The sequence below is a fragment of the Pseudophryne corroboree genome, chromosome 2 (genome assembly GCF_028390025.1).
Source record: "Pseudophryne corroboree isolate aPseCor3 chromosome 2, aPseCor3.hap2, whole genome shotgun sequence".
Classification (NCBI taxonomy): domain Eukaryota; kingdom Metazoa; phylum Chordata; class Amphibia; order Anura; family Myobatrachidae; genus Pseudophryne; species Pseudophryne corroboree.
In genome coordinates this window covers 368,183,787-368,211,102 of record NC_086445.1, presented here as the reverse complement: position 1 = coordinate 368,211,102, position 27,316 = coordinate 368,183,787, and the positions used below count along the sequence as shown (strand labels likewise).

At 43.8% G+C, this 27,316-nt stretch overlaps 1 long non-coding RNA gene across 1 annotated transcript in view; it reads right to left on the bottom strand.

The window, feature by feature from the left end:
- LOC135050813 (uncharacterized) overlaps nt 1–27,316 on the bottom strand; it is a 104,724-nt gene that overhangs the window by 55,221 nt on the left and 22,187 nt on the right. The window contains exon 3 of the long non-coding RNA XR_010241840.1: nt 25,351–25,570. This is a non-coding gene — a long non-coding RNA (uncharacterized LOC135050813). The remainder of the gene's footprint in view (nt 1–25,350; nt 25,571–27,316) is intronic.

Sequence of the window (27,316 nt, the reverse complement as noted above, 5' to 3'; positions counted from 1 at the left end):
TAAACTGCAGCAACAAATGCAAATAAGGTGTTAGCATGCATAAAATGGGGAATGGAGACAAGGGATGAGAGTGTAATCCTGCCACTGTATAAATCATTGGTACGCCCACATCTTTAATATTGTGTACAGTTCTGGGAACCTCACTTTAAAAAATATATCTTAGAGCTTGAAAGGGTTCAGAGGTGAGCTACAAAATGAATAAAGGGGTTAGAGGCACTGGATTATGAGGAAAGGCTTAGTAGGTTACAAATTTGTACACTGGAAAAGAGATGTCTAAGAGGAGACATTATTAATATTTACAAATATATAAGGGGACAATACATGGAGCTATCAGGCGATTTATTTAATGAGAAATATTTGCACAGGACACGCGGACACCCTCTGAGGTTAGAAAATTTCATACCCAACAAAGGAAAGGGTTCTTCGTTCCCACAGCAAGGGCAGTAAGGATCTGGAATTCTCTGCCAGAGAAGGTAGTAATGGTGTACTCAGTCAATATGTTTAAAAATGGATTAGATAAATTTCTAACTGAAAAAGCTATCCAACGATATAGCATTTAAAATGAATGTATTTAGTAAAAGTATGCATTATAGTTGTCAACACTTGAGTCAGTATAGTTAAACCTATGGTTACATACAGAATAGGGTAGGGTAATTCATAGAGATTGACCTCGTTGGACAACTTGTCTTTTTTCAACCTCATTAACTAAGTTTCTATGGAGCTGGATGTGTTATGAGGAGCGGAGCAGCAGAAGCTGAAACGGCGCAAACCAGGTGGTCACGCAGGTCAGTCGAGAGCGGCGCTGCAGAGCTAGAGCAGCAGAGTAATTCTGTGAGTGCAGAGAACTGGGAAAGCGGGTATAAGGTGTTAAAGCCAGGCCTATGAAGAGTCGTGGATGTCGTGGCCATCTTGAGAATCTGAAAACCGCTGAGACATTTCCAGATAGAGAGCTGAATAACCTAAAAGGTTCTGAATGAGTGAACCAAGACTGTTTGTGTTGGGACAGCAAACAGGCGAGTGCTAGACGCAATTGTCCATTTGTCACACACTGCTCACAACTACATGGAGAGAAGGGGGTGCTAGCAGGCCCTTAATACAAAATCCTACAGAGTAGCCCCTGCTTGAATGCAGTTACCAGGACAGAGACATTACTTATTAGAGTAACTTGAGAGAGACATTGAGTTGCTTTAAGGAGTAAAGACTGAATTATTTGTTCAAGGATTAATTACTAAAGAGACAGTTGCATTGCTAGAGATTCTGAGATACCTTCGCTTTTTACATTCTTTTTGCAATACTGAAGAACAGTGACTTTTCTGCTAAATAAAACCCAGGAATAATATTACTTCACAATTGCCGTTATGCTTCATTGTAATAGTGGCACTGTAGTATCACCATCCCTTGTGCAACAAGACCAGTTATACTACTGCCCATTGTAACACTGTGGCATTGTCAGATCTAAGCGCTCCAACGTAAAAATTGATGGTAAAGATTGGAACATTCTTATCAGGGATAGTAAGAAAAGTAGTGATTGCCATTGAAATAGTATTCTTAATCATTTTCAATGTCCTCATTATTGTTATATTTTTTGGGAAAATGCAGGTATCTGTGATTAGATTGATTGAACCACTGAATTATTGATTGTTCCAGTGTATTGTGAGCTGTAGTCAAATGTGTTTTTCTTGTCTATTTAAATTCATCATCATTATTGTGATTGTTCAATTTTGCCAAATAACTAACCACCATCTTTAATGCAGAGTTATTTGTGCCTCAATAAAAAGAAACTTCCTGTTGGACATTGCCGTCAGTGAATCACTGTTGTGTATCAATCTATCCTACCACTCTGAGGAAGGTATAATGAACAAGGTATGGGGGAAAACATCTTAGGAAAAGGGTCTGTTATATAGCCACTGATAACCTGTGATATCTCTACCAGCCACTTAGACACCAGGATGTTATTCATGTAATATATGTGCTGGCTGCCTTACCCTGGTGATCGGCAGCACTATGAGTTTCACTGAGCCTCAGCACCTGGGACTCAAGAATTCAGCTTCAATTCTCCTTCCTCTATAAGCCCAACCCCAGACTCCTGTCAAACTAGCCAAGAGGAATCTGAAGCAGGCTTAAAGAGGAAGGAGAAGTGAAGATGAATGCTGAGTCTGGGGTGCAGAGGCTCAGTGAAACTCACAGCACTGCCAATCCCAGGGGTAAGGCAGAAGCACGTATATTACATACCACATTACAAGTATTTCCATATGTGTTAAACCCTCCCCCCCATGGAATGTTTGGTCAGAGCTGCAGCACATGGTCAGTATATACAATTGCAAGTATTGACTGTGTGCCTGTTAAATAGAATGAGGGCATTGTTATAGAACTACTCCCAATACAATGGCAGAGATGTGCATGAAGTATGTCTGAAGAATGCCTCTTATCCTCTGTGTTTTGCTCATTGATTTTTCATATTATGATTATTTTTGGGGGTATACATGTATATCAAATTGTACATTAATAAATTAACTGTTTAATAGGTGTTGAACTATGTCTTTGAAGTTGCTGCTACCCCTACTATGCAGCCAGACATACTATATCGGGATTCGTATGTTTGTAAACTATTCACAAACAGAATCTGGCTAATTTAGTAGTATCAGTTCATCTGCACAATATGCCAGTTCCTTTTTGTGCATTGAAAAAGTTCCTTTAAGAACACTATGCTATATATTTATTTATTAGCAGTTTCTTATATAGCGCAGCAAATTCCGTTGTGCTTTAGAATTGGAAACAACAATGATAAAACAAAACTGGGTTATAACAGTCATAGAGGTAGGAAGGCCCCGCACGCATGCTTACAATCTATAGGGAAAGGATAGGTGCTATCTATAGCATAAAAATCTACCAGAATGCAAAGGTTCTTGGTGGACTGCAATGGGGCCGGCTCCATGCACGCTCCGTAGGAGTGGCTGCGCTGGGCGCCGACTCCTAATGGCGTCGGTCAGCCAGATGCAACTTCAAATCAGCCGCTGGATCATCAGTCAATCAGAGCTTGTGGACCAGCAGCGGCAGCTCATGATTGGCTGCCAGACTACAAGCTTTGATTGGCTCACGAACCAGCACCTGACTTTACATACTGCCGCAGCCAGACACTGGACTGAGGGGCAGGAGAGGTTCACGTTGCGCTCTTCTCCCCTCTCACACAAACAGAAGCAGCAATGGAACCCCAGCAGTGGGAGCACAGAGCAGCAGCAGAGGCTAGCGGCACTGGTAAGCTGCACTACTGGGGGCATCTATGTATCTGGCACTCTGAGGGCATCTATGTATCTGACTGATACTGTGTCGGGAGTATGTGTATCTGGAACTGTGGGGTCATCTGTGTATCTGACACTGTGGGGGGAATATGTGTATCTGGAACTTTGGGGGCATCTGTGTATCTGGCACTGTGGGGACATATGTGTATCTGGCACTACTGGGGGGCATATTATGTGTATCTGGCACTGTGGGAGGATATTATGTGTATCTGGCACTGTGGGTACATATTATGTGTATCTGGCACTGCACTACTGGGAGCATATGTGTATCTGGCACTGCACTATTGGGGGCATATATGTATCTGGCACCGCACTACTAGGGTCATTATGTGTATATGGCACTCTACTGAGGTCATTATGTGTATCTGACACTATACTGGGGACAATATGTGTTTCTGACACTGTGCTGGGAACATTATGTGCAAGGAACACTACTGTGGGCGGTATGTGTAAGGCTGCCAATTGTGTGTGTAGAGGGGGTGTGAAAATGAATATATATATATATATATATATATATATATAGCTGTCAAGGTCCAGCACTCCCATGGAGCCCATTATTACTGCGTCAGTGCTTTCACAAACAATCCATGTATAAATCTCCACAAGGTGCGGCACTCAGACTGTTTTTTTATAGACATGCATATGTCTATAAAAAAGAGTCTGAGTGCCACACCTTGTGGAGATTTTATATATATATATATATATATATATATATATATAAAAAGAACAGTGTTACAGCTGGTCCCGGTGCCAGAATCAAATAGGTTAATAGAAAAATAGGAAAAAACATCACTCAGGAACTCCAAAGGTTTAGAAATGCGTGGTCTACATTTCGGAGACCTTTAATCTCCTTCGTCAGGACACATACGTTATGTCCTTACGACAGAGATTAAAGGCTCTCTCTCTCTCTATATATATATATATATATAGTTTGATAATATATAGTTACGAGGCCATGCCCACTTGTCCAGGGGCGCTTCAAGATTTCTCGCTCAGGGTGCTAGTAGGCCTGGATATGGCCACACAGCCATGATGAACTGGGTTCAGGAGGATGGGAAAGTGGAGAAAGAGAAAATATGTGAGCATATGTGTGAACTGTACAAGGAGGATGTAATAGGATAGGAAAGCTTATGAAGGTTATGTGAGCGGTTCCGGAATTTGATATGCTTTCCAGAAGAGGTGAGTTTTCAGGGAACACTTGAAGATTTAGAGACTTGAGGAGAGTCTTATTGTGCATGGTAGGTGATTCCACAGAGTGGGTGCAGCCTGACGAAAGTCCTGCAAATGTGAATGGGAGCAAATAAATTATGTGAATGAGAGGCATATCGGAAATCTTATTATAACCTCCACACAGAATATTTTTCCATATGACATTCCTAATAATTAGTACACTACGGAAATTTTGCAATTCAAATATTTTTTTTAAAAAGTAGACATGTATATATAAATAAAACACAATGCCTTTATCTTGCACTAATATACACACCTCAGGATGGATCCTGTTAGTAAGGATCAAAAGAGTATGATACTAAAAATCAACATCAGAGGGCACTATAGTAGTAAAATACACTGCACCAAAAGTCCCTGTGTGTTTTATCCAAAGGACTTTATCAGGGGTAAATCTTTGTAGCATTAAATGAGTATACATTCTCATTTGGGAAACTACAAAACTTGTAATCACAAGACAGGATTATGGTGATAAACAAACAATTAGAGAAAAAAACCAATTGAATCCAGTCGAAATGACTTAATCAGAAATTGGTTTCCAGGGAGTATATAAAATCTGTTTTAAACAACAACAAAGCTTTCCCCCAGACATGTGCTGATCCACTATGTGTAACAAACCCAAATGGTGCTTAATGTTACACAAATAAACCAGCTATAAATATAAAAATATATTTATTAAATAAATGTGCATATACCTCCCAAGGGTAAACACAATAGTTGTAATTAAAAAAATATCACAACATGGTATCAAATATAGTATATAGATCAGGAAAGTTGAATAAAGCAAAGTGCAATAAAAATTAATCCAGTTATGATATCCAGTGGTCTAGTAAATGTCATTATCCAGTGAATTAATGAGCCTGAGAGAAGCCAATAGGCTAAGCGAAAACACTCAGTACTTATAAAGATAAACACATTTCCAGTCAAATAATGAAGTGATGTATATAATTAATGGGATGTAGTTATGAGACCGCCGTTCACAATACTGCCAACTACATCCCGACAGTCGGCATGCCAACTAGCAGGGACTATTCCCACTTGTGGGTGCCCACGACACCCATAGAATTGAAATAGAACCTGTGGATAGCGCAGCTCGCCACCGAGGCCTCAGCGTGGCGAGTGCAGCGAGCCACACACATCCCCCCACCGGCATACCACTCATGTCGGTATGTTAACTGGCAGTCTCCTGACCGCCGGTCATGCATACCCAACCCTAATTAAGTATTGAAGTGGTTCTCAAACTGTGTGCTGTTGCACTCTGGGGTGCCTTGGGACACCAGCAGGGGTGCCATGGGTTGGTGGTTTAGGACCCATTCAAATTATTTATGGTCAATGTAATGGGCACAGCCAGTGCTGGTGGCTGACAATCATAAAATATGTGGACAAACAGAACCAAATCTTGTCCCTCACCACACAACTGACATAAGGATGACTTATAAACACAAAGTACTCCCGTAAGGCCACACCCCATTTCCCATAGACCACGCCTCTTCTCGGCGTGGCCACATGTTGGGCGGTATGGTACTGTAAGTTATTTAACCAGATGTCAGTCACTTGTTTTACTATTATACAGCTATAGATACAGTAGTTTTAAAATAGTAGTTTAATATATATCTGGACTGGAAGTGTTTGCAAATCCAAGTATTAAAATATAGCTGAACATTTAATTTAAAATGCTCATTGCTTTTTTTTTTCCAAGAAGCTCAGATAAAGTTACTGTAAGGTATTTGATCAATAGGGGATAATTCACAAAAGAAACAAAACAGCCTATTTGTTATGCTACATTGTCATTAGGTTTAATTGTATTGCTGCTTTTTTATCATGTTGTTTTTGCAATAATATAACGTGCAAAATAAATTCCCCTGGGCCTCAGTTTTGTACCTTTAACTAATTGGTAGCTGCAGTAATAAGAATAAATGCAACTATCCTCATTAGCTATTATTACATTAATATAATCAATTAGTCTGGCAAATAACGTCTCTTGCTGGAAGCAATAACAACAATTTTTCAGGAAAAGACTGGGTTAGAGATCTCTGGACTATAATTGTGACAGGTTCATTATGAACAGTGTATATATTAGCATTAACAATGACTAGATCATTTATTTAATAGTCATTAATCCTATTTAATAAAGTGATTATAACACACTGTGCAGTATGTGGCATGGCACAAGAATAAATACAAAAGAGTTATATGGACTGATTATGAAACAGAGAAACTGAGCACTCCGTTATGAAAGTGCACTGTTATACACTGAATTAACAATATAAACCTTGTGTACCTCTTACTAAATGAACTCAATTAGCAATAACCCATAATCTCCATTTTTAAACTCATGTTAATGCCAATTGGATCATTAGTAGGGATTAGGCCTGACTGCCAAGCCGTTTAGAATGACAAAGTATTTCAATTTTAAGTGTTTAGTTTAAAGTGTTATGAGATATTAATAAGAAAATCTGATTTATGCCGGACACCTTATTAGCTGTGAAGTGACCCCTCCTTTCTGATTGTCTTTCACAGGTAAATTGTATCATTCCTACGCCCATCAAATGCTACTGCTTTGTGATTATATAGCACAACAGTAAAAGCATTGCTTTGGTAAATTGAATGCTCCCTACTCCCATCAGATACTACTATTTGTGATCATATAGCAAATAGTGCAAATGTTGCTTTAGTAAATTGTCAGTAGTTTATATTAGTATCTGAAAATCTGTAGAAAGACAGGAAGCTATTATGAATTAGGGGTGGTGTACTGACCTCTCACTGTTTAGACTTTATAAGCACATTTTGCTGTGGGTAGATTGTTTTTGGGGGTGGGGGTCCAATCAAACTCCACACAGCCTCATTTAATCAGTACAGGTTAGGAAGTCATGGTTTTTAGTTTTTAAAGTGTTTAGCTAAAGGTGTTATGAGATATTAATATGAAAATCGGAGTTATGCTGGAGTTGAAACGAAGGAAAGCAGAAGGACAACAATCTATCTGCCTTTTCTATTCTAAAGGGTCTGTTTTCAGATGTCTGCTTTGCCTGGTATCTGTCACAGGTGGCATATACATCCCATAGAATTTGTTACTCAAAATGACTGCACAAAACCTACTATGCTTATTGTGCTCTCTAGGTTATTATTTTCTCTCTCTCTTTGTGTGGTTTTGTACTTGCTGTACTACTATATCCTGTATACTATGTACAATGTTTTTTATGTCTGTGTGTGCGACTTTAAGTCTTGCTGGAGAAAAGTGCATTATTATTATTATTATTATTATTATTATATCATAACTCTTACATCTTACTGACTAAATCTAATTTGTTTGAGTGTAAATTATTTCCTTCAATAGTACTTGACTGTTGCAATAGTGGCTCTGATCTGGGGATCTGGTCAGTATCCTAGCATTCGGGTTCCTGGCACTTGGAATACTGATGCCAGAAACCCGACACCGTTTGGAATGCCGATGCGGGCATCCCAAAATGGATTGAAATTCCAGCACTGGGATCCCGAATGCCAGAATCCAGATCGAGGTCTGCCACCACTCTACACTGGTAAGCTATTGGGGAGGGTCAGTTTAGGCTGGAGGGGTTGAGGTTAGTCTGCGGTGAGGGAGTGTTAAGGTTAGGCAACACCGGGGAGGGTTAGGCACCACCGGGGACGGTTAGGGTTAGTCATCACCGTATAGGTGGTAAAGTTCAGACTGTGGGTAAGAATGGTTAGGTACGGGGGTTGGGGATTAGGGCTAGTCTACTTACCACCTTGGTGTCGGGATCCTGAGTGTCATGATGCCACTGTCGGTATTTTGACTGCGGCATCCCAAGAGTCGGCTTCCCGATACCATCCCCTGCTTTGCTACCTTTATCGGATGATGAAAACAAAATGTTAAAAATAAATAAAGATGACTATGGGGATGACATTGAGCTGTTGATACAAGGGTAACATTTGAGAAATTTCTGAATCACTTTGTTAAATCACAAACAGCTGAGACAGAGACATTTGCCAGCACTTAGATAAAGTTTCAGCTCTTTACCACTTGCTAAATAGATCTATAGTATCTTAGAACACAAGAGAATGATACTAGACCTTTTGTATTCCATCTCCAGTGACATTTTAGTATAAATGCTGATTCTGATTGGGACACAGCATGGGCAGCTGTAGAACAATAAAATCATATGCATGGACATCTACTACTAATAGTGTATCAAGTGTTCCTTAATTTATTTGGCAGTCCTGAGTGAAAAAGAAATTAAACTTCCTTGTTTGATAGCTCTCGTAATTTGTTTACAAAAAGAAGCTGCATCAGTGAATATGAAAAACCTGCACATGCATGTCCAGGACATATTAATGGAAATAAAGGGGAAACTGTACGGTCTACAATGAAGGAATAATACATGTCATTTGCAAAACAATGCTTTACAATGATTCAGTATGAAATCCTGGCTGTTTGGAATTCAGTGGTAAGTATTCCGACCCCGGCATCCTGATCGCGGCAATGCCGACATGGGTAAGTTAAATATTCTAACCTCCCTCCCCTACCCCCTAAACCTAACCCTCCCTGTCTGCAGCCTATCCCTAACCTCCCCTATTGGTGCCTAAACCTACCCCCCCTTCCCACAGCCTAACCCTAACCCTCTCCCCTCAGTGCCTAACCCTAACACCCCCCTCCCCAATGGTGGTGCCAAACCCTAACCCCCCCTCTCTGTAGCCTAACCCTAACCTCCCACACCATGCAGCCTAACCTCCCCTTTTGGTGCCTAAAACTAACCCTAACCCTCTCCCCTCCACCTGGTGGTGCCTAACCCTAACCCACCCTCTCTGTAGCCTAACCTTAACCTCCCACACCATGCAGACTAACCTCCCCTTTTGGTGCCTAAACCTAACCCCCCCTTCCCACAGCCTAACCCTAACCCTCTCTCCTCAGTGCCTAACCCTAACACCCCCCCCTCCCCCTGGTGGTGCCTAACCCTAACCACCCCCCTCTCTGTAGCCTAACCCTAACCTCCCACACCATGCAGCCTAACCTCCCCATAGTGTGCCTAAACCTAACCCAGCCGTTAATACTTAGCTTCGGGATCCTGGCTGTCAGGATTCTGTCATTGCCGTTGTCTGTGTTCTGATGGCTGTCTGGATTCTGGAGTCGATATTGCGACTGCCAGGATTCTGAACGTATACTCTTTCCTAGTTTCAGTACAGAAATGCACATGCATAAGTGATACAAAATAAACTAAACAATTTTATCTATACACAATAGTATGAATTAAAAACCTATTAAAAGAGAGAACCCAAATGAAACGAGAGGGTTTCTCTATAAGCCCCAATCAGGGACTAAACAATTTTATCTATACACAATAGTATGAATTAAAAACCTATTAAAAGAGAGAACCCAAATGAAACGAGAGGGTTTCTCTATAAGCCCCAATCAGGAGCTCCCTAAGGGGAAAAGAACTCAAGAGAAGTCCCGCCCTTGAATCTGGAATTGATTAATTTTCAACCAGTTGTATTTATTAGCGCACTCTGTATTCATTTACTGTATATATATATATATATATATATATATACATATTTCAAATGGGGGGGGGGGCCACTAGTCCCTTGCTTTGCCAAGGGTGCTCGGACACCTAGATACACCCCTGACGAATTAATTATATAATTTGTTGTGAAGGCTACTATAAAATTGAACTGAGAAAGTCACCACATTGTGTAATCTAATATTGGATAGAATGGTATGGTCATATTGCCAGTGGTCACATCATTCTGTCAACACCAGAATGACAACATTTATGATCATTAGCAATTGTTGTCTTTGATAGAACTTCGATGAAGCAGAGCGAGAAACTACCAAATAGCCAGCTCCTGTCATATTTAAAACCAAGCTTGTAACATGGCAGTTAGGAGCTGATTGGCTGGTACTTTACCTCTCTCTACTTTATCACTCTCCAATACTTAGTACATCTACCCCGATATATGAAATGTTGATATAGTGAAAATGTTGAAAGAAGCATTAAGGTTAGGGTTAGTGGTTAAAGTTATCAATATCATTAGCAATAAGGTTGGGGTTATACATAACAGTCAACATTATGGCAATGTCAACATTCTAATGTTGACATGGTATTTGCCAACATGGTAAACCAACCCGATAGAAAATATTATACAATTGTATTTATTTACAGAAAATCAAAGGACAAAGGGGGAGATGTACTAAGCTTTGGAGAGTGATAAAGTGGAGAGATATAAAGTATCAGCTAATCATCTCTTAACTGCCATTTTTCAAACACAGCCTGTAATATGGCAGTTAGGAGCTGATTGGCGGGTACTTTTCTCTCTCTCCACTTTATCACTCTTCAAGGCTTAGCCTTAGTGGATCTCTCCGTAGTCTATTCATCAGTATTATACAGCTGTGTAGAAAAGGGGGTGTTACCCACAGAACCAATCAGATGTTTGCTTTTATTTTCTAACTATCCTGCATGAATCACAATACTGTGCTGCTATATCTCTTCCTACAGTTATATTAATAATCTGCTCAATTCTATGGGGGCATAAGAAGGGCAAACAGGGTTGTCTGCAGTAGACTGCTTTCCGTTAGAGTAAGCAAGGCAAAAACATAGGCAACGCAGCTGGAACATGTGCTCTGGATGCTAGCTGGCTTCCTAGTGCTGAACCAGCTAATGTTTTTCCTGCTCAACTGGTAGTCAGATTCAATGCTTAGTAGTTATAGACATGGTGCTCAGTGCTTTCTCTTCCCCACTGAGCATTGGCTTTGTATCATTGCTTACTCCTCATTGGTGGTCAGAGGTAGTGTCATAACTAGACATTTTAGCGCTGTGTGCAAGAAACAGTATCGGCGCACCCTCCCTCCTTACATACAAAACAGGGCTGCTATGCGCCTAAAATATATGGGAGTGTGGCTTCATGTGAAAGGGGCAGGGCCACATAACTATCTTTTACACATTACAGCAGACAGAGCTCCCTTTTACACATTACGGCAGGTGGAGTCTCCTTTTACACATTACGCAGGCAGAGCTCCCTTTTTTATTAAGGCAGGCAGAGCTCCCTTTTACACATTACGGCAGCAGAGTCCTGTTTGTACACATAACAGCAGGCAGAGTCCCATTTTTACACATAACAGCAGGCAGAGTCCCCCTTTTTTACACATTAGGCAGGCAGTACTCTTTTTTCACATTACAGAAGTAGAGTCCCCCTTTTTACACATTAGGCAGGCAGATTCCCCTTTTTTACACATTTGGGAGGGTTAGAGCAGGTGAGAGGAACGCGGGTGGAAGGCTAGGGTGAGAGCAGATGAGGGGCACGTGGGGGGAGGACTAGGGATAGAGCAGGTGAGGGGCACATGGGGGGGCGGGCTAGGGAGAGGGCAGTTGAGGGGCACACGGGAGGAGGGCTAGGGAGATAGCAGGTGAGGGGCATGTGGGGGGAGGGCTAAGGAGAGAGCAGGTGAGAAGAATGTGGGGGGAGGTTTAGGGTGAGAGCAGGTGAGAGTAACGCAGGGGGAGGGCTAGGGATTGAGCAGGTGATAGGAACACCAGGGGAGCACTAGGGTTAGAGCAAGTGAGAGGAACATGGTGGGAGGTTTAGGGTGAGAGCAGGTGAGAGGAACACGGGGGAGGATTAGGGAGAGAGCGAGTGAGAGGAACGCAGGGGGAGGATTAGGGATAGAGCGAGTTAGAGAAATGCAGGGGGAGGATTAGGGAGAGAGCGAGTGAGAGGAATGCAGGGGGAGGATTAGGGATAGAGTGAGTGAGAGGAACGTGGGGGGGAGGATTAGGGAGAGAGCGAGTGAGAGGAACATGGGGGGAGGATTAGGGAGAGAGCAGGTGAGAGGAATATGGGGGGAGGATTAGGGAGAGAGCAGGTGAGAGGAATGCAGGGGGAGGATTAGGGAGAGAGCAGGTGAGAGGAATGCGGTGGGAGGTTTAGGGAGAGAGCAGGTGAGAGCAACGTGGGGGAGGATTAGGGAGAGAGCAGGTGAGAGGAACACAGGGGGAGGATTAGGGAGAGAGCAGGTGAGAGGAACGCGGGGGGAGGTTTAGGGAGAGAGCAGGTGAGAGGAACGTGGGGGGAGGATTAGGTAGAGAGCAGTTGAGAGGAACATGGGGGGAGGATTAGGGAGAGAGCAGGTGAGAGGAACGTGGGGGGAGGTTTAAGGAGACAGCAGGTGAGAGGAACGTGGGGGGAGGATTAGGTAGAGAGCAGTTGAGAGGAACATGGGGGGAGGATTAGGGAGAGAGCAGGTGAGAGGAATGCGTGGGGAGGATTAGGGAGAGAGTGAGTGAGAGGAACGTGGTGGGAGGATTAGGGAGAGAGCAGGTGAGAGGAATGTGGGGGGAGGATTAGGGAGAGAGCAGGTGAGAGGAATGTGGGGGGAGGATTAGGGAGAGAGCAGGTGAGAGGAACGCGGGGGGAGGATTAGGGAGAGAGCAGGTGAGAGGAACGTGGGGTAGGATTAGGGAGAGAACAGGTGAGAGGAATGCAGGGGGAGGATTAAGGAGAGAGCAGGTGAGAGGAACGCGGGGGGAGGTTTAGGGAGAGAGTGAGTGAGAGGAATGTGGGGAGAGGATTAGGTAGAGAGCAGGTGAGAGGAACGCAGGGGGAGGATTAGGGAGAGAGCAGGTGAGAGGAACACGGGGGGAGGATTAGGGAGAGAGTGAGTGAGAGGAACGTGGGGGCAGGATTAGGGAGAGAGCAGGTGAGAGGAACGTTTGGGAGGATTAGGGAGAGAGTAGGTGAGAGGAACATAGGGGGAAGGCTTGGGATAGAGGTGAGCGGCATACAGAGGGGAGAGGTATGGAGAGAGCAGGTGAGAGGCCCACAATGCGAGGGGTGGAATGGGTGGGCTGTAATAAGTCCCTAACCTGCGGTGGTGGTGTGCCCTCGTGTAAATCAGACTCCTGGATGGATAAGTGCAGCGCTGACAGGTGTTGGTGTACGGGTCCCTCTGCTCCATGCTTTCCCCGCTCTTCCGCGGCTGCAGCTCCTATGTCAGGCGCCATATGCTGGCTATGTTGGAAGAGGCTGTTCCTGGCTGCCCTGGGTGCGCATGTTGACGTCACACCCGGCGTTGAGGAGCGCAGCTGAGGGGAGAAAGGATGCTCAGTGCCTCAGCCTTCTCCCCTCAAGATCAGCTCCTGCTGCGAGGTGACACATCCAGCCTTCCACAATAGTAAAGCTGGTGAGCAGAGCAGCAGCGGCGCAGCCTAGTCGGGCGTGGGGGGGTGGTAGGAGGAGGGATGTAAAGGCGATCACAGCGCCTACCAGACTAGAAGTTCTCCACTGTGCTCCTCGGGCAGCGGGCAGTAGTGTCGCGTAGCCCGGCGGGTGCATGCAGAGCTTTTTCCGCCCCACAGTGCATTGCACTGTTTGCAATGCCCCTCTCGCCCACACCTAGTTACAGCCCTGGTCAGAGGCATATCAGGTATATAACAATTTAAAAGTAAGCTGTGTTGAAAGAGGAGAGTGCTATTGCTCAGACTCTAGTCTTCCTATTCCTGCCCTATCCCACAATGGCCACCATGATCTCTACTGTGCATGCGCAGGGGCCATTTTATCTTTACTGTGTAGAGTGACATGGTGGGAGACAGAAGTTTCATGCATACCTCATATGAGAGACATGGTTAATATCTGCTATAAAGCTGTTCCACTATACCTGCACCGCTACCTTTTTGCAGCATGCACTCACTGACTGATGATCTGTTTGAACCCCCACTCCGCTAATTCTCAGCTCCATCACCTGTGTACATGTAACAGTGAGTACGGTTGTTTTGCTATCTATCAAAAAAACAAAACCACTAGATAATTAACTGTCCTGTTCATAGTTTGAGCCATCCGCTGGTGTTTGTCTATATGCAGTTACACTGCAATATCAGCACAAACATCATTTCCAACAGCCTGTTTGTGATGAGTACAGTCTTACTGATTCTTCAGCATTATGTGATCATCATTAATTGCAGAGATATCTCTTTTTCCTGACACTTCTACTGTGTAAGGTAGTAGAAGGGATGAGTGATGAAAGGATGGTGGTGGTTTCAGTGGCACTGAATAAAAAGGGGTGGTGGTAAAATAAGAGGGTAAAAGTAACAGTTGCTGGAGGTTGATGAATACAATTGGTGTAAAGGTTCTAATAAAGAGAGATAATAAAAGTGTGTGACAAATAACAGGGGCGTGAAAGCAGGGCCGGTTCTAGACCTTGTGGTGCCCAGGGCAAAGGTTTTCTGTGATGCCCCCCCCCCCCATTTGGTAGAACAGAGTTGGTGTGCACCGAAGGTGTGCGGTCAAAAATAGGGGCGTGGCTTATTCATAGGGAAGGGGCATGGCCACAGTTATCCCTCTGTACTTGTGCCCCCCTGTAGCTGTGACCCCAGAAGTTGTGGCCCCAGTAGATGTGCCCCCAGTAGCTGTACCCCCAGCAGCTGTGCTCCCAGTAGATTTGCCCCAGTAGCTGTGCCCCCTGTAGTAGTGCCCCCAGTAGCTGTGCCCCCAGATGATTTGCCTCCAGTAGCTGTTTCCCCTGTAGCAGTGCCTCCTGTAGTAGTGCCCCCCAGTATGTGCCCCCTGTAGTTGTGCTCCCTGTAGATTTGCCCCTAGTAGCTGTGCCCCCAGTAGCAGTGCCCCTGTAGCAGTGTCCTCTGTAGTAGTGCCCTCAGTAGCTGTGCCCACAGTTGATTTCCCCCAGTAGCTGTTCCCCCATAGCAGTGCCCTCTGTAGTAGTGCCCCCAGTATGTGCCCCCTGTAGTTGTCCCCCTTAGTGACGCCACTTGCAAACGAAAAAAACAAACAAAAAAACAATACTTACCAGCCCCGCTCCTGCTTCCGGACCGCTGCCGCTGCTGCTGTCTCTGGCCGCTGCCGACTCCTCTCTATGGGAGAGACGTCATGATGTTTCTCCCATAGCAGCGCCGCACTGACACTAGGGGTCAATTATGACCTCTAGCGTCAGTCAGCGGGTGTCCACACAGCCCAAGTTGCCTGCTGGAGCCGGGGAGAGGGGGTCAGGACTAGCGGCTCTTGTCACGGCGGCGGTGGTGCCCTCGGGGTAGCGGCACCCCAGGCGAAAAAGCCTCTACTGCGTGAAAGTGATGAGTAGGGACAGAGAAAAACTTGTTAATTAAATAGACTTTTTGTTTTGTGTTTTAGCTTTAGTACTACACTCGACCCGGTATATTTCCCATGGCACCTTTCAGACCACACAGGAACATGGGTTATGCGCACTCATGGGCCAATAACCCGTGCTCAAAGCTGGCAGCCTGAAAGGGGTATAACTCAGTCATAAATGCTGAGCCAAGCATCATTGTTGCTGACATTCTCCATTACTCCTCACATTGCATCAGTAATGGATTACATTGTTGATAACATTTGCCTAATGTGGTTTTTCAGGTGAGAGAATATGCAAGTGATTCTGTTCAAAGGCTTCATGGGTTAGCACAGTGAATGAAGAGAACATCAGATGAATAGTAAGAGTTAGTTCAGCAGGTGTAGTACAGGGGATGGTAACGGTATCCTGGTGCTTGGCAAGCTGGTGGTCAGAATACTACTGCATCCCGGTGTGCAGGATCCCGAAACCTGTTTGGTAAGTACCCAAATCCCCAACCCCCCTAATCCTCCCTACCAGCAGTGTGACACTCCCCTCCCCCACAGCCTAACGCTAACCCTCCCCTGTAGTACCTAACCCTAACCCCCCATCCCCACAGCCTAAACCTAACCCTTATATCTGTGAAAATAAAATGGGCACACAGAAAGTAATTAACCAGAATGCTGGGTTTATTGGTAAGCAGCGGGTAAACAGTAATGCGAGGACACAGTGGTAATACAGATGTTAACAGTAGTGGACTCAAATAGTGGGTGATCGCTAAATATCGACATTTACAACATCTGGACCACCTCTTTCTACTAACTCTACTGTGATTTTATCATTTTCAAAATATTGGACTTTTTCATCTGGAATATTAGTTAGTGGCCATAATAATATTTGAGGTACAGTAAAGGGCAGCATTTTTAATATTGCAGTAAAGAATTGTGGCAATTATACTAGTGAAAGCCCTTGTGGAGATACCATGTTACACCATGTGCCGATTATTCTAGTTTTCTAACATGTGTTACAACACTCAGTCAGCAAAACCAACAATATTGTGCTGTCTCCATTCTAGTAAATTGAACTTGCACATATCACTTTTCTTTTTGAAAAACTTTTTAGTCCTATACAAGTGGAAACAGTTACTTTTTACACAGGACACATCATTTACCAAGCTCTGCACAAAGTAACAACAAAATTGCCTGGAATGTTTAGGGTAATCCCTTTGTCACAAACGTTTTGTGCAATTGCAGTTAAGTATTTTTATTTTTTTATGCATTTTTGCAGCTGCTTAATTGTAGGAACATATGGACGAGACAAATATAAAGATTTAGCATGTCTTGTCATATTGCGCTAAATGAGACATACACCTGACTCTGAGAAGGCAGCAATGGCACAGGAAATCACTATAGACTTATTGTTGGCTTCGCTGATTGGGTGTTGTAACACATGTTAGAAAATTGAAATCATTTACGGGCTAACGAGGAGCAGGGGAAATTCAGTGTTATGCTATTGTTATAAACCAAAATGCTATTGTATGTTATTTTATTAGTTCAATTTGATTTAATAGCATATTGCTATGGTAAATTAACTAACGCTAAATTACCAGGAACTAATGTAGGCATTTTTATATTAAAGAAGTTAATACAGCATGGTTTTCATTAAGAAATGCATAAAGATAGATATGATAGAAAACAGTAATTTTATATTGTTCAAGCAACTACTCTATTCAATTTAGAAAGAATAAACTGGTTGTAGAAGATAATGTGCATTCTGCCTTCAACTAGAAAGAGCTGAAAGGATTTCTTTATGTTCAGAAATTATTTATGTCTAGTATCTGTCCCCCCTAATCTTAGCATTCTTGAAACGAAGGAACTAAAGGCCCATACACACTTGCCGATTAAATGAGCGACGTCGCTCATTTTCCCCCTTACTGAGCGACGTCGCTCATTTTATCGGCAAGTGTGTATGCAGCCAGCGACGACCGATGCGTGGCCCCGCGGTTCGGCAACGATCGTTGCTGTCATCAGTGCATGCATGCAGGATCTGGACTGTCGTCCACGACCTGCATGCAGGGCTGGCGGAGACGTGACGTCACTGAGCGATATGAGCGGTCATATCGCTCAATGTGTACAGTTGGCCGCCGGCCGGCCGGCTCGGGAGAAACATTAGACGACGTCGCTTTCAAAGCGACATCGTCTAATGAGTACGGACCTTAAGGGTTAGATTTACGAAAGCCTATAAAACAGACAAGTGGTGGTGATGCTTATAGCAACCAATAAAAAATTATATAAAGAAATAATAGTTAGAATCTCATTGGTTGCCATGGGCAAAACTAGTGTTTGTCTGTTTTGGAAGTTTTAGTAAATATACCTCCAAGTGTTTCATCTTATTAAGATTCTATGTTTTTCATTTTCTCCTAGATTAGTGCAAGCCCATTTCGCCAGTGACTTTTTTCTCTTAAGGTCTAATGGGCCTGCACGAGTATTTATTACATTTAAGCATGGGTTTACTCATTATACCACTCATCTATAATGGAGCATGCTAAAATGGCATGCAAAGGCTTATGTAGTGTATCACAATAGGCTCAACGCACCAAGAGAATATTAGTAATGGAATTCCATGTTTGCATGCTCTAGGTTTTACTGAGAGGTGGACGCAGCATTATCTGTTGGTGATGGCATGTCTGCAACTTTATGCAAATGCTGCTGCAAACTCCATCCCTTGTGTACATCGATGCAGCTAATGAGACACCCAGCATCTGTATATGCATTATTAGCAATTAATCCTTATATGCCACTACTGGTTGCACCAACAAAATATGTACCAGCCTTTTGGCAGGTGCAGTTTCTCTGACTGATTATGGCCTCCTGTGTCTATGGCTGTGCGTCAGTCTACACAGCCGCTTTAACTCGCAAGACACTCATTAAACTGATCATTTTTGCATACTTTTCTAGCCGCCTCCCAGTCGCCGCCCAGGAATGGCCATCACTTTTCCACAACATCTCTGATTGTGCATCTCGATCTCACTACTATTGTGCATGCAGTTTGTGTAACACATGAGCCATATGAGTTTTTAGGAATGTTCGGCAGATACACAAAATCACTGGAGTATGTGAACATCTGCACTGCATACACTTACTGGCTGGTGAGCTGGATGACACCGTGCTGCGCTCCATGACCTTAGTGTGTATAACAGAAAGTGCGGCTGTACACTGTATAACATCAGTAAACCACTCCACTGGTTAAGTACATGGGCTGTTTGTACTGGTAATTCCTCTGCTGGTGTCTACAGAAACCCTGTTACATCCTGAAGCCTGTACACACATATTTCCGGCATTTATAAGACACAGCCTTGAATTTGTCTATCAAAGCAAGCCTTTAAGAATAGACAACACCCTCACTTCATACTTGACAATCAGCTACTAACTGCCATTTTACAGGCTCCATTTGAAAAATATGTTAGCAGCTGATTGGTTGGGGCTTTCTCTCCATTTTATCTCTCTCCAAGGCTAAGTACATCTGCCCCTTTATTTTTCTCCACTTTATCTTAGGTTTCTATTATTGACTGTCCTTAATTAGCTGTATTTCTTGCTTCCAGACATTACCACAGTCTAATTCCAGATATATTACTGGCATATAATTGCACACATTAAAAAATGGAGAACAAAAATTTGGAGGGTGAAATAGGGAAAGATCAAGATCCACTTAAACCTCGTGCTGAAGCTGCTGCCACTAGTCATGGCAGAGACGATGAAATGCCATCAATGTCGTCTGCCAAGGCCGATGCCCAATGTCATAGTAGAGAGCATGTAAAATCCAAAAAGCAAAAGTTCAGTAAAATGACCCAAAAATCTAAATTAAAATCATCTGAGGAGAAGCGTAAACTTGCCAATGTGCCATTTACGACACGTGTTCAAAGACCTGCTGGTGAGACAATTGTCAAGTCAAGCGGAACGTGACCCGTATTCATTTTCTACCACCACTGGAGCTGCCAGGAAAAGGATAACATTTCCAAAACCACCCGCTGGCGGTGATGCAGGGCAGTCAGGAGCAAGTGCTGACATCTGGTCCGGACTGGAGGACCTGCCAACGATTACCGACATGTCGTCTACTGTCACTGCATATGATTCTGTAACCATTGAAAGAATGGTGGAGGATTATATGAGTGACAGCATCACTGTAGGCATGTCAGACAGTCCGTACGTATACTGGCAGGAAAAAGAGGCAATTTGGAGGCCCTTGCACAAAGTAGCTTTATTTTACTTAAGTTGTCCCCCCTCCAGTGTGTACTCTGAAAGAGTGTTTAGTGCAGCCGGTCACCTTGTCAGCGATCGATGTAGGAGGTTACTTCCAGAAAATGTGGAGAAGATGTTCATCAAAATGAATTATAATAAATTCCTCCGTGGAGACATTTACCAGCAATTGCCTCCAGAAAGTACAGAGGGACCTGTGATGGTGGATTCCAGTGGAGACGTATTAATACTCTGTGAGGAGGAGGATGTACACAGTGAAAGGGGTGAGGAATCGGGGAATGAGAATGAGGTGGACATCTTGCCTCTGTAGAGCCAGTTTGTGCAAGGAGAGATTGATTGCTTCTTTTTTGGTGGGGGCCCAAACCAACCAGTAATTTCAGCCACAGTCGTGTGGCAGACCCTGTGGCTGAAATGATGGGTTTGTTAAAGTGTGCATGTCCTGTTTATACAATATAAGGGTGGGTGGGAGGGCCCAAGGACAATTCCATCTTGCAGCTCTTTTTTTATTTGTCTTTGCATCATGTGCTGTTTGGAGACTATTTTTTTAAGTGCCATCCTGTTTGACACTGCAGTGCCACTCCTAGATGGGCCAGGTGTTTGTGTCGGCCACTTGGGTCGCTTAGCTTAGTCATCCAGTGCGCTCGGTGCAAATTTTAGGACTAAAAATAATATTGTGAGGTGTGAGGTGTTCAGAATAGACTGGAAATAAGTGGAAATTATGGTTATTGAGGTTAATAATACTATAGGATCAAAATTACCCCCAAATTCTATGATTTAAGCTGTTTTTGAGGTTTTCTTTAAAAAAAAACACCCGAATCCAAAATGCATCCGAATCCGACAAAAAATTTCAGGGAGGTTTTGCCAAAACAGATCCGAATACAAAACACGACCGCGGAACCGAATCCAAAACCAAAACACAAAACCCGAAAAGTGTCTGGTGCACATCTCTAAATTATATATATATATATATATATATATATAGATAGTTGGAATAGGCGGCACTCACAGGAATTTTCAAAGAAGAAAATAATCAGACCAAGCAGTCTATTTTGTCAACGTTTCAATTTAGTAAATACATTTTCGTCAGTACATCAATAAAAACATATATGCTCACCTTTTAATGCTTCACCCAAGTGCACAGTTCATGCCGCCGCGTCCCGCGCTGGTTTATAAATGCTTATAAATGTTGGAAATATGTGTGGATTCGGGTGTTTTTTTACAAAAAACCCTCAAAAACAGCTTAAATCATAGAATTTGGGGGTCACTTTGATCCCATAGTATTACTAACCTCAATAACCATAATTTACACTCATTTTCAGTCTATTCTGAACGCCTCACACCTCACAATATTATTTTTAGTCCTAAAATTTGCACCGAGGTCGCTAGATGACTAAGCTAAGCGACCCAAGTGGCCGACACAAACACCTGGCCCATCTAGGAGTGGCACTGCAGTGTCAGGCAGGATGGCACTTCAAAAAAATAGTCCCCAAACAGCACATGATGCAAAGAAAAAAAGAGGTGCACCAAGGTCGCTGGATGGCTAAGCTAAGCGACCCAATTGCCGACACAAACACCTGGCCCATCTAGGAGTGGCACTGCAGTGTCAGGCAGGATTGCACTTCAAATAAATAGTCCCCAAACAGCACATGATGCAAAGAAAAAAAGAAGTGCACCAAGGTCGCTGGATGGCTAAGCTAAGCGACACAAGTGGCCGACACAAACACCTGGCCCATCTAGGAGTGGCACTGCAGTGTCAGGCAGGATGGCACTTCAAAAAAATTGTCCCCAAACAGCACATGATGCAAAGAAAAAAAGAGGCACAATGAGGTAGCTGTGTGTCTAAGCTAAGTGACCCAAGTGGCCGACACAAACATCTGGCCCATCTAGGAGTGGCACTGCAGTGTCAGACAGGATGGGAGATTTAAAAAATAGTCCCCAAACAGCACATGATGCAAAGAAAAAAAGAGGTGCACCAAGGTCACTGGATGGCTAAGCTAAGCGACACAAGTGGCCGACACAAACACTTGGCCCATCTAGGAGTGGCACTGCAGTGTCAGGCAGGATGGCACTTCAAAAAAATAGTCCCCAAACAGCACATGATGCAAAGAAAAAAAGAAGTGCACCAAGGTCGCTGGATGGCTAAGCTAAGCGACCCTAGTGGCCGACACAAACACCTGGCCCATCTAGGAGTGGCACTGCAGTGTCAGGCAGGATGGCACTTCAAAAAAATTGTCCCCAAACAGCACATGATGCAAAGAAAAAAAGAGGCACAATGAGGTAGCTGTGTGTCTAAGCTAAGTGACCCAAGTGGCCGACACAAACACTTGGCCCATCTAGGAGTGGCACTGCAGTGTCAGGCAGGATGGCACTTCAAAAAAATAGTCCCAAAACAGCACATGATGCAAAGAAAAAAAGAGGCACAATGAGGTAGCTGTGTGACTAAGCTAAGCGACCCAAGTGGCCGACACAAACATCTGGCCCATCTAGGAGTGGCACTGCAGTGTCAGACAGGATGGCAGATTTAAAAAATAGTCCCCAAACAGCACATGATGCAAAGAAAAAAAGAGGCGCAATGAGGTAGCTGTGTGACTAAGCTAAGCGACCCAAGTGGCCGACACAAACACCTGGCCCATCTAGGAGTGGCACTGCAGTGTCAGACAGGATGGCAGATTTAAAAAATAGTCCCCAAACAGCACATGATGCAAAGAAAAAAAGAGGTGCACCAAGGTCGCTGGATGGCTAAGCTAAGCGACCCAATTGCCGACACAAACACCTGGCCCATCTAGGAGTGGCACTGCAGTGTCAGGCAGGATTGCACTTCAAATAAATAGTCCCCAAACAGCACATGATGCAAAGAAAAAAAGAAGTGCACCAAGGTCGCTGGATGGCTAAGCTAAGCGACACAAGTGGCCGACACAAACACCTGGCCCATCTAGGAGTGGCACTGCAGTGTCAGGCAGGATGGCACTTCAAAAAAATTGTCCCCAAACAGCACATGATGCAAAGAAAAAAAGAGGCACAATGAGGTAGCTGTGTGACTAAGCTAAGCGACCCAAGTGGCCGACACAAACATCTGGCCCATCTAGGAGTGGCACTGCAGTGTCAGACAGGATGGCAGATTTAAAAAATAGTCCCCAAACAGCACATGATGAAAGAAAAAAAGAGGCGCAACGAGGTAGCTGTGTGACTAAGCTAAGCGACCCAAGTGGCCGACACAAACACCTGGCCCATCTAGGAGTTGCACTGCAGTTTTCTAGCGAGAGGATGAGTGCTTTGATCCTCATGTGAATCTGAACCACTAGCCATGAACATAGGCCAGGGCCTCAGCCGTTCCTTGCCACTCCGTGTCGTAAATGGCATATTGGCAAGTTTACGCTTCTCCTCAGACGCTTTTAATTTAGATTTTTGGGTCATTTTACTGAACTTTTGTGTTTTGGATTTTACATGCTCTCTACTATGACATTGGGCATCGGCCTTGGCAGACGACGTTGATGGCATTTCATCGTCTCGGCCATGACTAGTGGCAGCAGCTTCAGCACGAAGTGGAAGTGGATCTTGATCTTTCCCTATTTTACCCTCCACATTTTTGTTCTCCATTTTTTAATGTGTGGAATTATATGCCAGTATCAATAGCAATGGCCTACTACTATATATACTGCGCACAACTGAAATGCACCACAGGTATGGATGGATAGTATACTTGACGACACAGAGGTAGGCAGAGCAGTGGCCTACTGTACCGTACTGCTATATACTATATACTGGTGGTCAGCAAACTGTGCAAAACTTAAATGCACCACAGGTATGGATGGATAGTATACTTGACAACACAGAGGTAAGTAGAGCAGTGGCCTTCTGTACCGTACTGCTATATATTATATACTGGTGGTCAGCAAAATTATGCACTGTACTCCTACTATATACAGTACTACAATGCAGCACAGATATGGAGCGTTTTTCAGGCAGAGAACGTATATTAATGGTGGTCACTGGTCAGCAAAACTCTGCACTGTACTCCTCCTATATAATACTGCTGGTCCCCAGTCCCCACAATAAAGCAGTGTGAGCACAGATATATGCAGCACACTGAGCACAGATATGGAGCGTTTTTCAGGCAGAGAACGTATAATACTGGTGGTCACTGGTCAGCAAAACTCTGCACTGTTCTCCTCCTATATAATACTGCTGGTCCCTAGTCCCCACAATAAAGCAGTGTGAGCACAGATATATGCAGCACACTGAGCACAGATATGGAGCGTTTTTCAGGCAGAGAACGTATAATACTGGTGGTCACTGGTCAGCAAAACTCTGCACTGTACTCCTCCTATATAATACTGCTGGTCCCCAGTCCCCACAATAAAGCAGTGTGAGCACAGATATATGCAGCACACTGAGCACAGATATGGAGCGTTTTTCAGGCAGAGAACGTATAATACTGGTGGTCACTGGTCAGCAAAACTCTGCACTGTACTCCTCCTATATAATACTGCTGGTCCCCAGTCCCCACAATAAAGCAGTGAGCACAGATATTTGCAGCCACCTGAATAAAACTGAGAGGATGCCAGCCACGTCCTCTCACTATCATTTCCAATGCACGAGTGAAAAATGGCGGCGACGCGCGGCTCCTTATATAGAATCCGAATCTCGCGAGAATCCGACAGCGGGATGATGACGTTCGGGCGCGCTCGGTTTAACCGAGCAAGGCGGGAAGATTCGAATCTGCCTCGGAACCGTGTAAAATGGGTGAAGTTCGGAGGGGTTCGGATTCCGACGAACCGAACCCGCTCATCACTAATATATATATATATATATATATATATATATATATATATAAATTGTGCTTATGCATACATTGCATACATACAATATCCTTTCACTGTTCTGACAGCAACATTCCATCTGAAAGAATCCCGGGAGCAAGATGCCACGAATCGGGCTCGGTGGCTCGCTGCACTCGTCACAGGTTCTATTCCCAGTCGGTTGGTGGTGTGGACCCACCAACCAAGTGGGAATACGGAGCCGATGTGGGGATTCCGGTTGTCAGTTTATCGACGCGTGGATTCTGGCGTTGGTCTCCTGAACGCCGGGATCCTGACAGCTGCTAAATTGACTGCATCCCACAAACATAAATACAGTATATATATAACACATGTATATGTGTGTAGTATATATATATATATATATATATATATATATATAACTCATGTATATGTGTGTAGTATATATATATGTGTTATATATATATATATATATATACATATATAAAACATGTATATGTGTGTAGTATATACAGTATATGTATGTGTGATATATATACTGTATATATATATATATATATATATATATATATATAAAAAGTCAAGGAAAGAATGGCGTCACTCCAGGTCTTAAGGTGGTAAATCTTCAATCAGTATAATATAGAAACATCACAAATACCAACGTTTTGGGGCCCGTAGCCCCTTTGTCAAGGTGTGTATAGTGTAAAAAGTATAATCTGTCTTACCTTTTAAAGCCCTGTGCTGTGAGTGAAGAGAGGTGAGGAGGAGCATCGCCCGTGTCGCCGTCGCCGCCAGGCACCGGGATACTTCCGGCGTCCTGTGGACTATCACGTCGCACCCTCCGTCCGTCAGCTTCCAGTGTCCCGTGGCTGTTGCGTCACGATCGGGTCCCGGCTTGGTTGTCATAGCAACCCGTGCCGCTCGCCAATGCGCTTCCCCGGTGCTCTGCAAAGTAAAGTGACATAGTGCAGTGATACTCGGTGCAGACAATCTAATACAACATATTGAATTTCCTAGATATAGACATGGTGAAAACTGGACATCAGTAGATGTATCAAGTGCCCTTTTTAAAATTCATGGTGTTTCCACTTATAATTATAATTATTAGCTCTTAGGGTTCACCTCATACATTAAAGTCTAGATAGTACATGTCCTATGTGGGTCTTAGTGTCAGTACAGCAAGGTAAGGAAAGATGCAGATAAGTGGAAAGGGCTAGGAAGGAAAGGAGAGGGAGGGGGAGGGGGGGAAGGGGGGGGGAGAAGGAGGATAGTAAGGGCAACTAAGTGAGAAAAGAATATAGAAGGACAAAAGGAAGGGAAAAGCTGGCAAAAAAAGGGAAGAAAGAGGAAGAAGGTAGAACACACAAGCAAAGAAACAAAGGATAGGTTTGCACAGAGTAGGGTGCAGGGGCTAGGTGTGGGGATGACGTTAGATAGAAGAGGGATATGAGAGACGGGAAGGGGAAGGAGGGGGAAGTGGGGGAAGAAGGGGAGAAAAAGAGAGTAGGTCCTCAATAGAATAAGGGCCATAAGGGTCCAATGAAGAAGGTTGGCCCTGTCCCGTCAGGGGTGGGCTAGTATAGACCCATAGCCATCACCCACGGTGTCTATATATAAGGCTATATAGGTATATAGCTAGATAACTATCTTGCCAAGGTATTCCATAGGATCTGCTCGTTCAGTCCATTCGGCTGTATTGTTTCAAGTTTAAATATCCATCGTGCTTCACAGTTCAGCAGCTTCCCATTCCTGTCTCCTCCTCTCGCACTTTGGGGTACATGATCTATAATCATGTACTTTAGCGCATTTAGGGGATGTAGTTTATCCACAAAGTGCTGCGCCACTGGTTGTTCAGATTTTCCAGTCCTAATGGCTGCTGTAATTGCGGACCTATGTAGTGCCATCCATTGTCTCAAAATCTCTATTGGTCTTCCCCACATATCCTAGCCCACAGGGGCATGTAATCAAGTAAACTATTTGTGAGGTAGTACATGTAACTACATGTCGTATGCTATACATTTGTTCCCTCCTAGGGTGTTTGAACTTAGTACCTGTTATCAATGACTTACACGTGGTACACCCCAGGCATTTATAACACCCTGGTGCTTTGGTGAGGAAGTTTGAGGGGTGGCTACTATCAAACCCTGTGACATCCGAGTGCACTATAAAGTCTTTAATGTTCTTCCCTCTCGTGAAGCAGCTCATAGGTCTTTTTGATTTGAAGCACTTCAGCTTGTTGTCAGTTGATATTATCGGCCACATTGCTTTAGATGCTCTTTGAACAATTGGGCTGGATGTGCTGAACTTACTTGTCCATGGAATGATCTCCTTAGAGGCTCTTGTCGCCTTCTTTAATAATGTGTTTCTTTCAAGGCTCAAAACTTCCAATTTCTGTTCATGCAGTTTCATGGGGTCATATCCCCGCTCGATGAATCTATTCACTACTTTATCTAGTTCAGTCTCTAGTGTAGCATGGTCACTATGGATTCTCGCAGTCCTTATCAGCTGCGACCTTGGTAGCCCCCTAATAAGGGGTTTCGGATGATGGCTGTCCGCCCGCAGTAGCATATTTTTATCCGTTGGCTTGGTGAATAGGGTGGTATTGATTTTGTTGTTACAGATCTTGATCGTTACGTCGAGGTAGTTCATCACGGCTGTATCGTGCTGGTACGTGAACTTTATGTATTCAGA